This window comes from Tetrao urogallus, assembly GCF_951394365.1.
Source record: "Tetrao urogallus genome assembly, chromosome: 7".
NCBI lineage: Eukaryota > Metazoa > Chordata > Aves > Galliformes > Phasianidae > Tetrao > Tetrao urogallus.
In genome coordinates this window covers 32,588,157-32,604,781 of record NC_136820.1, presented here as the reverse complement: position 1 = coordinate 32,604,781, position 16,625 = coordinate 32,588,157, and the positions used below count along the sequence as shown (strand labels likewise).

The 16,625-nt window shown below is 38.3% G+C and overlaps 1 protein-coding gene across 5 annotated transcripts in view; it reads right to left on the bottom strand.

The window, feature by feature from the left end:
* Positions 1 to 16,625, bottom strand: part of CACNB2 (calcium voltage-gated channel auxiliary subunit beta 2) — a gene marked incomplete at both ends in the record, with an annotated part of 223,384 nt that overhangs the window by 72,087 nt on the left and 134,672 nt on the right. The gene's annotated exons all lie outside the window — the stretch shown is intronic.

Genomic DNA, 16,625 nt, shown 5'->3' with positions numbered 1-16,625 from the left:
GAGGGAAAACTGGACAGGCTGGTACAGCATCTCACTGCTGTCGCACACGTCTGCTGCCAGCCCGCACCATGCTATGCAGAGCCCTGGATTCACTAGTGTGCCTGTTGAGCAGGAATTAACCCCCTCATCACTGCTCGTGTTCGTCTGACATAGGCAGATAACAAAAGCAAGGGTGCTGTAACTGCTTAGTGCATAAATATTTGATGCTAGCAGAGCAAAAGGAAACATTTCATTTCTGCATTTTGCTTTCCATCCTTTTGTAAGCTGACATGGGAATAACATACAAAAGCACAATTATCCAGGATATTTACAATTCACTGACAATAAGCAAAATTGTGGAGAAAAAAAGATCCTTGGAGCTAGACTGAAGTGCTCGCCTTAAATATGAATCCACAGTTACAGGAAAAATAGAGAACAGAGATCAGAGCTGAGGGCAGTGGTGGTGCACCTGTAGCAGCATCTCAGCCTCTCCTGGGAAGTCAGAGCCCTTCGTCTACCAAGGATCCAGTCCTGCTGTGGTTTGTATATTAGCAAAATTTCCCCACTGCAAGAGATACAGCAGCCTACATTTAACCACTATTGCAGCAAACAATAATTGGCACTAAACTAATAGTTTGAAATAAAGGTAGATTTAACTTTCACAATTTTCTTCCCCTGAAGTCCATTAAAAATAAGCTTAAAGTTTAATAACCTGTCTTTTACATCAAGCAGATTACTCACCATGGGATATTTTGCTTAGAGGAGTCCAAATACATCTACCATATTACAGTTTGAAAACTAAAATGCCTATTGAATTAAAGCAAAAGAAGCAAAACATACTGACTTTCCTTGAATTTTGTAGAATACATTTCCACTAGGAAAATGCCAAGAGTCACTGTAATCTTGCAATAGCATTTCAAATGTATCTGTTATTTAAAACTTCAGTTTATCAATGTATTGAACCAGTGGAGCTGGTGGAAATCAGTAGCAAAAGCCAAGCACCAGCAAGTGACCAGCAGCTCAGTGTAGACGTCAAACACTGATACAACTATCAAAATAGTGACAGTTAGTTGCTTTTATCAGACCTATATCAAAGCTCTGAGACTATATCTAAGTCCTGTAACGCCAGCCTTAGCCTCTGGGATGCTCCAGGATCTTCCCAGCACCTGTTGGCTGCAAGCTGGGCACCACTGAACACTTTCAGCTCTGTAGCTCCGCACACTGCTCTGGAGGAGCATGGTGTGGTGTTGCAAATCAGCCTCTAAGCAATGCTATCTCTAAATAAGGGGAAAACAACTGCATAAGCCATGAAGCCCAACACTGCCACCATGCAAATGACAGAATGAGTGTTAGCTTTCTGCAGCGGTCCTACAGCACATACATCACATCGTGCACCTCTGAAATGGTGTGGCTTCACCTTTAGTGTTGTTAATCATGTTGTTGGCAAGGGATATTGCCAAAGGTGCTCAACCTACGAGAAAGTCAAAAAGCACAGAAACATCATTCCTATGCCCACAAAAGGGACAAGATGTTAGCTCAGAACTACAGAAATTGGAATTTCATCTTCTAGCCACAGAGATGATTTGCAGTGGTGTTCCTGTCTTGTGTTGGCCACAATCCCAACACACATCCAGAAAGTCATAATGATTCAATTTATTTTAATTATACTGACAAATCACATGAATTAAATTCAGCGTTACATTTATTTCCCCAGTGGGACAGACATGGTCATATCAGGAGTTTCTCCACTTCCTGAATATGGAAAAGGGGAAAAAAAAGAAAACAAATTGAAAAATAAAAAAAAAAAAAAACAAACCCTGAAGTCTGACATCAGGAGAGAAGGGAAACACATAATACATTTTGTAAGCTAGTATTTTTTTAATGAGCTAGGAATATTTTCAACCACTTTTGTATGAAAAAAATATAAAAAAAAAAACAAACATAGATCACTGTAGTTTCATCACAGTTTTTATCTAAGTTGGAAATAATCTGATTACTCAAGGAATTCAGAGCCAAGTGGTTGAGCATCATCCCTTCATTACAGGTAAGGAAACTAGATTACCCTTCCTGGGTTACACTGAGCTTTAGAGCTTGCTCTGGAGACTAGCATGAATCTTCTCCCAAGTGCTTCTGAAATTTTGAGTTTCTGCAGGTCTTCTTCTCATTCCACTGCAATGTGGAAGAGCTGCAATAAGACTGAGGGCTGCTATGGCCCCCAGTTCCTCATCTTTCACTAGAAACTGTCAAACAGAAGTGAGACAACTCATGGTAATAATTAACCTATCTATTTATTCTCCCCTTTTTATCCTTCCTTGGCATGTTTACAAAACACATTTGTCTTAAAAATCATTTCCTGTTTTAATGACGTGCTTGACAAATATTTACCAACTGTCTTACCACTTACTCTATGAGAATATATTCTATATGTTGGTGGGGGGTTGTTTGTTTATTTGTTTTTTTTATTATTTTTTTTAATTTCATTTAATCTGAATCCATATCTTTTACACTGTTAAAATGACATCATTGAATCATAGATCATGTACTCATGCTTGAGGTTTTTTTCTTCTTCAAGACCACATCTTATTTTGTGTCCTCCAAGCAAGAAAGACTGCTTTGTAATTATGATTCCTGTTATTTTCCATTACTTGCAGTTAGGAATCCATTAGTTAACATAGGTGGAGTCTCTAGAGATCTTATTTTTCTTGTTAGTTTTCTTTACCACCTGTAACTTTGGTCAGCTGAGTGGGAACTTGAGTACAGAGTTTGATTGAAGTACAGCCAAAATCTGTTGATATGTTTGGTCTGTAACTGTAATAAATTCTCTCTGGGTTAATATAGCTATCATTACACTTGCATATTTAGTCAGGAGTTTATATTTATGCCTCATGAAAAATAATAGTGGTCCTCTGGGTACCCAGTGGTTCTCTTTAGGTTGGCAACCCATTTAAGTGCTAAATATCAAAAGGACAGGTAACTTCAAAACTCATGAAAATTCTCAAATAATTATCTTAAGAGAACAATCAAACAAGTTTTTTCAAGTAGGAACTTTTAACATTATTACTTATTAAATGAAGACTTGAAGCAGTGTGCAAACAATCTTACAAGGAATCAGGTATGTGTGAGTACACACAGAGTCCTCATCCTTAATGCCAGGTTTTTCTCCCCTTTCTTATTTAAAGCTGAAGAGAATTTTAAATCCAAAAGGAGAAAAATCTTCATAGCTTCATACTTTGAATTGTTCCCCTCTCCAACACAGTGAGACTTGCACTTTTTGTACTGATTTAAGTATTCAGAATCTATATAGAGATTTTTATCTGCTTATCTTCTAATCTTGTGGAAATCATCAGAATGACATCACGTGTCCTGATGGTACGTTTGATACAATATATACATATATACTATACAATATATATACCACGTCCATCTGACGTGTTACTACTTCTGAAGTGCCAGAAAACAAGGCAGTGAGAAAGAAATGTTGAAAGATTACTTCTGTAAATTCTGTAAAATTCTGTAAAATTTTCAATTAATTTAAAAATCTTTACAAGCAATGCAAACCAAAAGGAAAATGCAAAACAGTGTTTTAGTATGAAGTTAAACTGCTGCCATGGGCAAATTTCTGTAGTATGTTAACAGAGAGTATAGATTTACTGTTTAAGCAGGTACTAACCAACCTGCAATCTATGGGCCATGCAATCAGAACAGCACCCTCAATACAAGAAGTGCCTCTGCTTGTCACAGTGGCCAGAGTCGGTGAAGGGAAAGATTTACTTAGACCTCTAAGAAATGTCACCATTTTGAAAGATGTTGAAGAAAGCACAAAACACAACTCTGAAAGTGCCATAAAACGTCATACGGATTGTAAAACTGACCTAAGGGCAGCCTTTTTAAGGAAATACAAAAGTAATTCTGATTGTTTTGTATGCACATTTGCTGTGTACAACAAACTAAAGAAACATATTGAGAAAAAGGACAGAGATCACATATGCATCTTGCAGGAATCACTGACTCCTTGATGAAGGGCCATTACAGCCAGGCTGGAACAAAGGTGAGTCCTCATTGCCCTCGGGCATTTGGCATGACCAGAGCTTGGCTACTTGTCCACTGCACATCTATTTTCACTTAAATCCCAAATAAACTTGCTCTCCCACAGACAGTATGTAAGGAACGTGAACAAATCCTACAATAGACACTGAAATATTTTGTTGCATTTATAAAACAAAACTGTGTTGATTGGAATTCAGTTTATTTTTTGTTTTAGAGCAATTTGGACATTGCTGCAGCACCTACATCCACAGAGGACCTTCATATAACAGGAGGAGAAAAATTTTGGAACAGCTGGGAACTTTAGGGTAGTAATGTGATTAAAAAGGAGATTATATAGGAAACCCCTCTTCTCTTTACTCCTACCATGACTTTTTCAAGCTTCACTGCAGCTCTCAGCAGGACATTAGCAGGTTTCCAAGATGCTAATCCAACCAACAGCTGGATGAAAGCAGTTTTTAAAAACAGCCCTAAGGTTTTCAGAAACCTTGGATTTCAGCATTCATTGACCAGGGGAACAGCTGCACCAGGTACTTTATCATGCAAAAAGTAAACAAAGTCCCCCCACAGAAGTCACACACTAAAAAAAACCCCACACACATTTGCACTAACATTTTCATAGTACCAGCCTAAACATTTGCTTTTCTGTTGTTGCTAAGATAAAGTAGTGTTAGATTGAATTGTTACTGGAATGATGGGCTTGTTGAGGTCACTCTTAGGAAAACTTTTGGTGATATATGCAAACTGTTTCCAGGAGGGCAGCTACAGCCCTCCCACAGCCACAGCCAAGCTTTCCCCAAATCCATGAGATGTTCTGGTGAACCACAGTTTGCCTTTTTTTTTTTTTTTTTTTTTTTTTTTTTCCCAAAAAGCAACTAAAAGAGACAACTATCTGAGACACTATTGCACTAAGTACAGTCCCAGTAAATTACAAACCCTGCTTAAAAGAACTCATAGTCTAAAAGAACGAACAAATACTGGGAAGGAAAAGAAAGAACAGATCAAGGTAGCAAACGTAATAGAGAATAAAGCATTCTAACCATTCAGTAACAGCACTATGAGTCACCACTTGCATAACCATGGTGGGTTGTTGTTTAAGTAAGTTCTATATGTACTATGGCAGAGATTAGTTCTTTGAGAGCCTCTGAAGGAGGTTAATCTGGTAGGTCTCTATTTTCTGACAAAGAGATTCTCCTGCTTATCAGAAAAGAGAAAGTTTAGCATGCTTTTTAGGAGTAGGCAAACTATAGGAATCTTAGGAGGTCTCACAGCTTATTAAAATATATCTTATCAACAATAATCAAGTAATTGAATAATTATAGGCTTTGGGTTTTGTTCTTATTAAAGAAATTAGGGATTTTTTTTTTTAATGAAGGTAATTAATTTGATAGGGGGTAGAGGCAGAGCTTAAATTATTGATGATTTTGTGCTGTGGAAGTCAGAGCAATAACAGAGGTAAGAGATGTTGCCAGTGGAACAACTCAGAGATAGGTGTCAATAAGAAAAATACACCAAGGAAATGATTGTAAGCTGCGTGAACTTGAATCATCTCACTTTTGCCTCAGACTGCCAGCACACACAACTGATCTCAACACAACTTGGTTGACTCATGACAACTTCTTAGAGCTGCAGTAACTTTAACCATATGTCTAAGCCCTTAGGCAAATCAAGATTATTAGTAATAACAAGTTGAACTGTGCTGCTGTTTACTGAAAAAGAAGCAGGTTTAAAAAAAAAAAGGAAGGTTTTCAGGAAAGAAGAAAATACCATTTTTGACTGCATTAAATCAACAGCTGGAAACACAAAGGAAAGATTTTAAATTGCAGAAAGACAACTCAGAAAAAAAAAAGCTTTTAAATATATAATGTATGAGTTGATATACAAGAAAGAACAGAGAGAGACAAAGATTAGGTCAGCCACAAAATTGTAAGGGCTCTTAATTAGAGAGGAAAAAATGGAAAATGCATCTGAGATGACAACATGGAAACAGAAAGTCAACTAGGAAAGGAAAGACTTTACAGAAAAGCATGGCAACCATCATCTCAATTTGTCTCAGCTCACTTAAAAGTGCCAATTTAGATTCTCTGTTCCAGAACTTTGGTATATTTTTATCTGGGATTTTGATTCAAGTCATTAAGATTTTCTGCATACTTAAAAATAACTCCCTTTAAAAGTTAGCATGAAATGCTGTTAGCAATGGAGAACTATGAAGGAAAAATATATTTCCTTTGCATTTCATCAAATTACGTCTGCCTGTACAAGCCCTGCTTGATTTCCTAATTTAACCTTTTACATCTACTCCAGACAAAGAATAAGAGGTTTGGATTTTTGGTGTTTTTTTTGTTTTTTTATTTATTAAAAATATTGAAGTTAAATACACATGGTGAAGTCCATATTCTACTATTTCAACTGTAACAGCTGCTTTAGAGATGTGTATTTGCTTGTTACCTCTCATTTCTGTACTGTAAACGTGTTCAACTGTTTAACTAATTATTTTGTTTCCATACATCTCCTGAGATGCTTTGGCAAGAGTACACTCTGAAGAAGCTGCTGTCACAGGTTAGTTGTCAGAAACAACGTTTTCCTACCTCTGACAAGTTTATTTTCCATTTCACTTTCTGCTACTGAAATCTTGATTTTTCTAGTCATTATCTTGTGTTAACAGCAATCAGTGACTGTCATGACATGAAACACTGCAATTTGCTCATTGCTTATTTAGGAGAGTATTCTTAACATGCCCTTTGTTAAATTACACACAGTGAAGACTGAAGAATTAATTAATGAAGTGTTCCCTAACTGAGAGTCGCTGGGAGCTCGCTTGTCAGCCAGCCGCTCAGTGGTGACTCAGCCCAGGTGCCTCAGCGTGCACAGCCATCCCTGGGCATCTGCAGCCCTGCTTATTACTGCCAGGAGCACCAAGCTGCGGGCTCACTGCGCAGCATGGCTTGCTTCAGGACAGAAACACCATATAGAGCACACAAATCCTCCTCAGTGGGCTACGTCAGCTGCTTCCAAGTGTATCACAAGCTGTGTGGGTCTTTCAGGTGTTAGCTCCAGCCTCCAGCTTTAGGCATACCGCTTGAAAAACATCAACTGGCTCCTTACACCTATTACATCTCCTCCAGGTCTAGCATAAACTGAACCAATCTGTCTGTAGTTTTTCTGAGATGGGGCTCCTTCTACCATCTAGGCAATACAAGATTTCCATTACGATCCAGATGACATAGTTAATCTCATCTGATTTCAAGAATACAACACAGCGTGTGGTACTTTATCGTCAATGCAAAAATCTCTCTGGAAAGGCCTTTTGTTCCTCTTGTCTGTGACATACCAAAGTAATAGTCTTGCTGAATTCTCTCTTTCCAGCATTTTCTATCATCGCAATTTTTGCTCTAAAACCAAAATACTCCAGTTAATATCAACTGTTGAGATCCATTGGTTCCTTCTAACCTCCAACTTCACACACTAGGTCAAGAGTGCAAGGTACATGTGGCTGCAGTGCTCGGCGCAGGGCATGCCTGTGTCCCCATCACAATCCACATGGCTGGGAAAACTTGTAATCTTCCAAGTCCTCTACAAACAGGGACAGCAGCTCATAGTTTATGATTCTGACTCACAAACCCTTCCTATTGCACTTCCAGTGTAGTATCTAACCTAAGAAATGGGTCTGATGTCTCTGTATATTACTGCCTCCATTGTCCGTCCACAAGCAAAAACAAGTAGGAATATGAAGAGTACATAAAACACTGCTTTATAAAAACAATTTAGTGAAGGGTGGTAGGAAACCAACAGTAATATGCATTCTCTAATAATGTGCAAATCTAAGAATATTTTCACTACAGCTAAAACATAAATTGTAGTGCAGACTTATAGAAGCATCACTGAGATATTACCTTTTAAACAATGGGAGGCTTAAAAGAGGAATAAACATTTTAGGCAACTTGGCAACAGAAACATGCCAGCTACTGAAGACAGTTATTGGAGGCTAACCTGAAGGAAAACAAAATGTAAATGAATAGAAAAACTAGAGGAAATCATAAGAAAGCACGTGAACTTGTGATCTATCTGAGCTGAGTGCTAGAATGGTTTTCATACTCTGGAATGTTTGAAGTTTAGTAAAGTACAACAACCACCTTCCAGGATAATAAGTGAACTCTGGATTTGACCTACAAGACGAAACATTTTCCATCTTTCATGCACAAAACCATCAGGAACAGACTTCTGTCTGATTCAGAACAGACTGCTGGGGTCAGGAGAGTATGTTATATAACATCCCTCTTGTGAGCCATTTCCTCCTTGAGAGGAAGCAACAAATCATGAACCTTGGGCTGCTCTTCCATCTACCACAATACTGAAAATCAACAAAAAATACATTTGATTTGCTGACAAATCCAAAATCATTAAAAAAAAAAAAAAAGATCAAAGACTAAAACACATGCAGCAGTTCTGTCCTGCGTTAGAGCTGTGACAACATAGTACATCTAGTTTTCAGGATCATGAGATATTTCAGTTACCTCTGGCTCTGGTCCCTCGGCCTCTTGCTGTAAGGAAAGGGCTCCAGGCCCAACCACATCCCTCACAAGCTGCTGGGTGCAGAGGGCATGATAGTCAGTGATGCAAGACTGAAGAGCAGAAACTCATGGTCTCAAAACGCGTTGTGTTCTCACTAAAAAAATTTAAACAAATTCATGTCCTCCCAGCCAATTTGTATTCTTCTGGAGCTGCACTGGCTGAAACTGGCTTTTCCCTCTCTGCTCCATTGTTTGGAAATGAAATTAATTCTCTTCTTAAAAGCATTTTGTTATGCTTATTGAAAATTCATTATTTCCTCCAGTTTATAAGGAAATCAGTTTCTGTGTAAAAAATTACAACTAAATCTCAGTGGCCATATGGATTGCAAAATCTATACCGTAACTCAAGTATCCTCATCCTCAAAGAATATTCCTCTGGAATATTCTCCAGAAATGCAATGCTGGCTTTTTTAATCAGAATAAACTCAGAAGTCAAAAAGAAATGCAAGAAACTTTTTATTAAAAAAAATACAAAAACAAAAAAACAGCTTTAAGCTACTTACTTTTGGTAGTATTCCAGTTTATTCTTTTTGGAAAAAAAATATTTGGTAACTGAATTATTTAAATGTTTTAACTTTACACTTTTCCTGAACTGATTTAAATCAGGCTGATTGAATTATTTGTTACAAGATACAATAAACTTTTCTTAGGAAACCAAAACTTCACTTTAGGAGTGCACTTTCCTTCTTCCATCACTCCTTTTGCAATGGTTATTCCATCTATAACCTGGTAACTCATACAGTTAGCACATTGTTGCTGAACTCACATTAACACAAATGTGCTTCCTTGTTATCCTGCACATTCTGTCAGTCGTCTGCAGGGTTGGATCTTTTTGTGATTTGAAAAGTCATCGTATATTTTAAAGTCCGGTTCATTTTCAGTATCATCAAAGCCAGTGATCCCAAGAGTAGGTCCTTCTTCTTTCCTTCCTTTATGCTAAAATAGACTTTATTTAAATCAGAAGTTTTTCATGTCATGAAATCAACCATGGAAGTGCCAGAACACATCGTCAATTGTCACAAGGCACAGAACATGTTGTGTAACTGCAGGACTAATCTCTCCCTTACAAACACAGATGTCCAGGTTTATTTAAAATAGCCCTAAGGGAAACAAAATAATTTGTGGTAGTTGGGGTTTTGGTTTTGTTTGTTTTCGTTGTATTTATATTTTGCTTTTTTTTTTTTCTTTTTTCTTTTTCTTTTCTTTCCTTTTTTTTTTTTTTTTTTCTTTTCCTTTTTTAAAGCATGCTTATAACCAGGAGGCATACAGAAAGATCTCAAATCTTCTTAGTCTGATGGTGACAACGCAGCAATGGTTGGAGGAAATGGTATCAGCTGTATTGCATTTTCTCCCTCCATGCACTAAGGACAGTTCTAATCTGATCATTTCCCAGATTTTCTTCCTGGTAGAGTCCATCAGGACTCAGCATTCAAACTGATCAGACAATTCACTCAGATTAACAAGGTATGGCTGAGCAAAATTATGCATTTTTCCTTAAAAATCAACACTACTCGTGGGGAGAGGGCAATAGCATTCATGCACAGATAGGAAGACTCTTGTACCCAGAAGACAAAGCAGTTTACACTATTTGCAGATATCAGCAAATAAGGGGATGTGATGATTACTAAAAAATAATTTTCTTGCTGTTGAGTTTTAGTGGAACATCAATCAGTGAAAGCAAAATTTCACATATGGTACTCGGGCCTTGTACAATGAGCTTGATTTTGCTCAAGCATCTCTGAAGGCCACCCATGTACTTGCCAGGATGTCTGGACAACAAACAACAGAATTATTGCAAACAATGAGAATAATTCCATCTTAGAAAGACCACATGATAATTAGGGGAAACAGAATACAGCTTTCTTAAATATATGTGGTAAACCACAACACAATACATGCTGACTACACTTGAGCAACAACCTAATGCCCCTGTACTTCAGTTCTCACTCTACAGGTATAACACCAAGCTTATATAGAAAGCAGATAATGGTTAATTACAGACCAATGGCTTAAAATTTCAGAACTACATAGGGTATCCTTCAGCAACAGGAGCTAGGTGACTGCTCAATATGATGAAGACTTCTGTGAGTAAGTTTTGATTTATACCATATAAAACATTGGAAATTCTATTTCAGTGACAGCAACACTTCTTAATAGTCTGTATTCTCTGAAGAGAATCACAGAAAAAATCAGGTTGGAGAGGACCTCCAGAGGACGGCTGGTCCAACTGCCTGCTCAAGACAGGGCCAGAGTCAAAGCCAGATCAGTTTGCTCGGACCAGTTGAGTTTTGAAAATCTCAGTGGATGGAAATTTTGCAGCTTTATAAAGAATTTTATTGATTAATCTCCCATTCTGGTAAAGTAAAAACAAGCTCTAAAGTAATCTAATGTCTTAGATAAATAAATGAAGAATAAATATTATTATTTATGTAACAAATAAACTTCTTAATAAATTATGTGACCTTTACTCTCAGAATTTATCTTGCTGAGCTGCTTACACACACAGAAGAACACAAATGCATCAAGTTCTGAGGTAACTCTCAGTTTCTTCACATGAAAGAAAACATTTTTTCTTCACTGAAAGTAAGGAAGTTCTTACGTACTTCTGGGCAACTACGTGTCAGAAAAAGCTATGGAAGACATTTTTCTTTCAATGTTGAGCAGTTCCTTCCAGGAGTAGGCTTGTAATAGGATTATATAATTGTAATATAAAAGTCTAATAACAGTAATGCATGAACCAGCTTTTTATTCTATGAACTGGCTTACCATTGCTGCCGCTGCATAAAGAAGTGTAGCTGCATTACAGAAGGGTAATGGTCTATCTGCTCTTAGAATGGAGAGTTCCGCTCAGCAGGACACTCGCTCTTTTTGTATCAATGCAACAATGTTGCTTTGCTTGCACCTACAAACACTCAGACCTGATATTTGCTAAGATATTTGGAGAAAAACGCTGAAACAGCCTTTAAAAAAGGTCATAACTGTATTGATAAGTCCATCTGACTTGTTTGTAACTTTAACAGAACAGTAAAACTAAGCTGCATACCATAAAAGACAGTTCATTATTCTAGAATTGAGTATTCATAGATTTTTTTGGCATTTGAAATAATGTACTGCTGTATTAAAGTGTGTAGATTCACATTGTGTTAGAAATGACAAAGAAACATGCACAGAACTTCTCAGGGCTTCCATTCATTCATTCCTCAGAGAAAAGCTTTCAAAATTGCTGGTTCCTGTAGTCCTACAATTACAGGAATCAAAACATCCAAGTTTCACTAAATTGCTTCCCCGTACAAATCCTAGTTAATAGTCTGGTCAGAGATTCACAAAATAATAAACAAGCTTGTCACAGTTAGCATTACCTGCTTCTACATAAAAATACATAAATAAATTAAAAAAAGATTTGCTTAATGAAAAATCAGTGTCTCTTATGGAAGATATGATAACTATCCTCAGCTTTTCACGATTCTGCCCCACCAGCTGAAGCTGCTATCTGGAAAATAGCACACTGTTTGAGTAAACAAACAGTGCTTCATTTAGCCAATCAATTGCCCAGAGCTTGTTTAATATTTGGAGAAGACAAATCTTCATGAAGATAGATGCTCATGGTCTGTGAAAGAGCTGGATGGATTCCTCTGTGGCAGACTTCCTCACAGCCAATATGAAATAGAAATAAATAATCGGTTTACTCTGAACAGTTGTTTCGGAAGTGGCTCATCACATCTAATTATTATAAATGACTGGAAAACAAAAATCTATTCCTACACAGACATGAACACAATCTCAATTGTAAAAGAAGAAAATAAAGGAATAAATAAAAGGAATTGTGCTTGGAAGAGATGAACAGAATGGAGATCACATGATCTGAAGCAGATTGTTCCAGCTTTTGATTCACCTGCGTGGAGGGCTCCTATCAAAATGGCATTAGACTATATTCAGCCTGCCTGCTAGGAATGCTTAATCTAGCTGTCATAACTACTATGGTGTTGAAAGGTCAAGGGAGCAGCGAGCTATCTAGACTGCCAGACACCACCTCATACACTGTAGATGGGAGAAAAGTAGCTGCACTACCCAAGATAGAGCATCCAAAACAGGCAGTCTGCCACAGCAGGCACTCAGGCACGTATGGCAGACAGCGTGAACGTGCCTCTGTGACTTCAGCTTCCCATATGTGCTGCAGGGGAGTCACGATTCAGTGTTTCACATAACACATCTTCCACTTGTAACCCTGCTGGCTAACTCACATCTATCCACAGACTAAACAACATCATAATCAAAATGCATGTCACAAATATTCAGCTGGAGAACAGTCTTTAAAATAACTCTATTGTTACCAGCACTGCACTGGGGCCTGTGAAAATTCTGGAAATTTCTTGTGCTGCATTCATGCACAACACATACAAGGCCCATTTCTTTAACCAGACACATTCAAGCTGCCTTCTAAATAGCTGTAACTTTTCTGCACAGGGTTCTACCCTGAGAGTTACAAATCAATGCTTCAGAACAGGCAGGACATTATCCACGAGTCTTCTCTACCTAGAGATGTCCCTTGACATCTCATTAAATAGCAAATATGAATGCGTGTGGTGTAACTGAGAGCAAACTGTAAATAATTCCTAAATGCCCAGACACGTACGCATACACGTTCAGACGCGTGCAGAGGAATCCAAGCTAATTCTGGCAGCTACATAAACCAGAGAAGCACAAGGAACTAGCCCATTAGCTCTGTGTTTGTTGCCATAGTCAGACTGGTGTCCCTACGGCTAACACTTGCTGTGGTTATAACAAGTTCAATTCAAACTCCTCATTTCCTTCATATATATATATGTATATATATGGGATATGGATATATATGTATCAAGATCTGTAGAGCAAATGACAATACAAAAAAAGAAAGATTATATTATTCTTGATCACAACGTTTTTGGGATTTCTTTTTTAAAGTTCATCTTGATTAACTTCTGTGAGGCAAAACTCAGCAAGAGATGCTGAGCAGTACTTTGCCAGACTTAAAGAGAGAACAGAAGCACCTAACAAGTCAGCAAATATTCTCCCGAGAAGGACGCAGAACATCACTGAACTACTCAAGGGTAATGCTGCTTTATAATGTATGACTTCCACATTTCTGAGAACAAATCCACAGTCACAACTGGATAAACGCTTTCAATATTCCCCCAAGTCATGACTGGTTTTCCAAAATATCTGTTTTCTTTTTTTGTTTTGCTGTTTTTTTTTTGTTTGTTTGTTTGTTTTGTTTTTTTTTTGTGAGCTCATGCACTTTGTTTTGACTGGCTTTGTTTGCCTTAACTCAGAGATCTAACACAAAGAACTTGCTGTGATTTTCTGCTCCCTTGATTTCACTTGTATATAGAACTATCAGGTATAATGAATAAAGTCAGAGACTGGTTTAGGGTAATATGAGAAACAGTAGACTCTATGAAATTCCCTGCACTAGGGTATTTTATTGGAAAACAATATTTGACTCTGTTTTTAAAAAGTTGCTGAAGAAACACTCAGACCTGCCAGAAAGTACATGGTAATATCATATTTATTTCCTTCAGTCAGAAATATTGCAACAAGAACCAAGTAATTTAAAGATTTCATTAGGCCTTAAGCTATCAGCACTGCTAAATGCCAACTGTTCTCAGGTCCTGAGCGAGACTTTCTTCCATCCTTCCTGCTGCTGTCTCAGAATGGAGGATGACACAAGAGGTACAGGACTACCCGGAGCAGTCTGGTGGAGGAAATGCAGTGACAGGGCTCTGCACTCGCCTCTGCCCTTGGGTCTTTTTTCTCACCACCACATACTACAAGCTGATAGAGGAAGGTGAGAAGCAAAGGAGGAACCTACGGTAGCAACACAAGGATACTCACCCATGCAACGTGCATGTGAAATTTGTAAATATCTTGGTTTGTTTTTTTTTTTCTCCATAATCATGCATTAGTCCTGTCAATCTAGCCACTTTGCACATTCCTCATCTCATCCCATCTATGCCATAAATAGAACTCAGCTTCTCCCTTGACAGTGGATCACCTGGAGCTGGTCAGTGTGGCTGGCTTCTAAATTCCAGAAACCATTTGACCTTCCTTTATTTCACAGGGCACTTTCCTATGTGTGCCTCAGTTATGAATCTGGTTCTCAGCCCCAATGAGATACTTGTGTCCCATTTCGACAGCAAGAGGTCCACTCACTCCCTTCTGCCATTGCCTTCAGGCACCACTAAGCAATAACTTGTATGGAAGACTATGGGTTAATTGCAGCTATCAATTTGCCTCACAATTTTCTGTCAGAAACATCTCTTTTAAGAAGATAGTTCCTGAAGTGGAATACTCAGGTTTAGTTTCAGAGTGCACAGCACACCAGGGCAACACACTGTGAAAAGCAAGCAATGCTCTGTGTGGTGTAAGGCTGAGATACAGCTGAAGGACCTGCACGTAACACCACGACCAGCTCAGTGCCTCAAGGCAGCCTTCACACACCTCCCACACTGCTCTTGCCTGTCCTGTGCTGGAGATGGATGGAGGGATAGGCCAGGTGTAGCATCACAGAATCACGGAATGAAAGGGGTTGGAAGGGACCTCTGGGGATCATCTAGCCCAACCTCCTTCTAAAGAAGGTTCCCTACAGCAGGTCGCGCAGGAAAGCATCCAGACGGGTCTTGAATATCTCCAGAGAAGGAGACTCTACAACCTCTCGGGGCAGCCTGCTGCAGTACAACGTAAATCCTTCCAGTATGCCACCACTAACCAAAAAGCCTCCATACTCAGTCACTGAGACTCAAATTAATGAAAAGTGACAAGAAAGTGTATATGAAGATCAAACAGTAACATTATTATTAAAAATAATCTATCTTGGATGCACAAACACTACAGGAGGACAAATGCCAGCATAATTCAGGGGAGAAAAACTACTTTCAGTGCAGTTGCACAGATCACTAATTGGAAAGCATGCTGAGAGCAACGCATTAGTGACCAAGATCTTTCTAAACGTTAGCTTTATTAAGGTTTTCCTCCCCAGTGTTTTGCTTTCCCAACTGATGCCATTGCAGGAGCTGCTCCAATACAGGCTTGGAGCCCGTGGCTCTTCCCAGCTTCCCTCAAGGGAATCCTGGGGCTCACGTGCAAAGTCTTGATTATAGCTGAGACGTCTCCATGCTAGCTGTGGGGAATGATGCCGTACAGAACGAATCTTGAACTTCACATGCAGTTCAAAACTGTACTTTTTCTGCTCTTGGCTGCTGTGGAGGATCCACAGGCAAAGGGCTGATAAGGGTGACTCACAACCCCACATCCAACCCTCACATCTGGACGTGAGCACACATGCCCTTCACACAGTGCACTACTTGCAATACGATCTTTTTTACATGACTAACTCCATTCCCAGTATGCACATACAACACCTGTAGTTGAAAATTAATCATATAGTAGCATTTTTAACATGTAAAAACAGTATTTTTTAAAGCAACTTTTCACTTTTAACAGGTTAAACCTCTACCATTACTAGAAGATAATCAAATATCATCTGCAGTTTAAATGCAGAGAATCCAAACGCTAAATGATTCATCTGAGGATGGACAAAGCACAACCTTACACATCTGCACTTCAAGTTACACTCTCAGTTGTCTCAGAAGTTATTCATCTCAACACAGCATGAGATGTTGCCTTAGACTAAACTAAGATGAATAAATAAAAGTTATTCCAAAATCTTCTGATTTATTTTTTTACAGTGTTCTGCCACAGGTAATTTGCAGATCTGCATTTGTAATTCAAGTCAGTGCATTTCCCAAATCAATTAATTCTGATTTACGATTTTTAGACATGGCCCTCCATTAGCCTGCAATATGATTTAAAAAAAAATGCCATTGCTAAACACTTAAACATGACTCCTTTGAATCTTAACAACACCCTAGTTATCTTTTCTCCCTTTATTCAGTTTATGAAATAAGGTAAGTAGCAATGATTCAGAAAAAACACTGAAAACATCAATGTGTTCGGCCTGCTGATTTCTAGGACTCACTGTAATAAGTGTCTAAA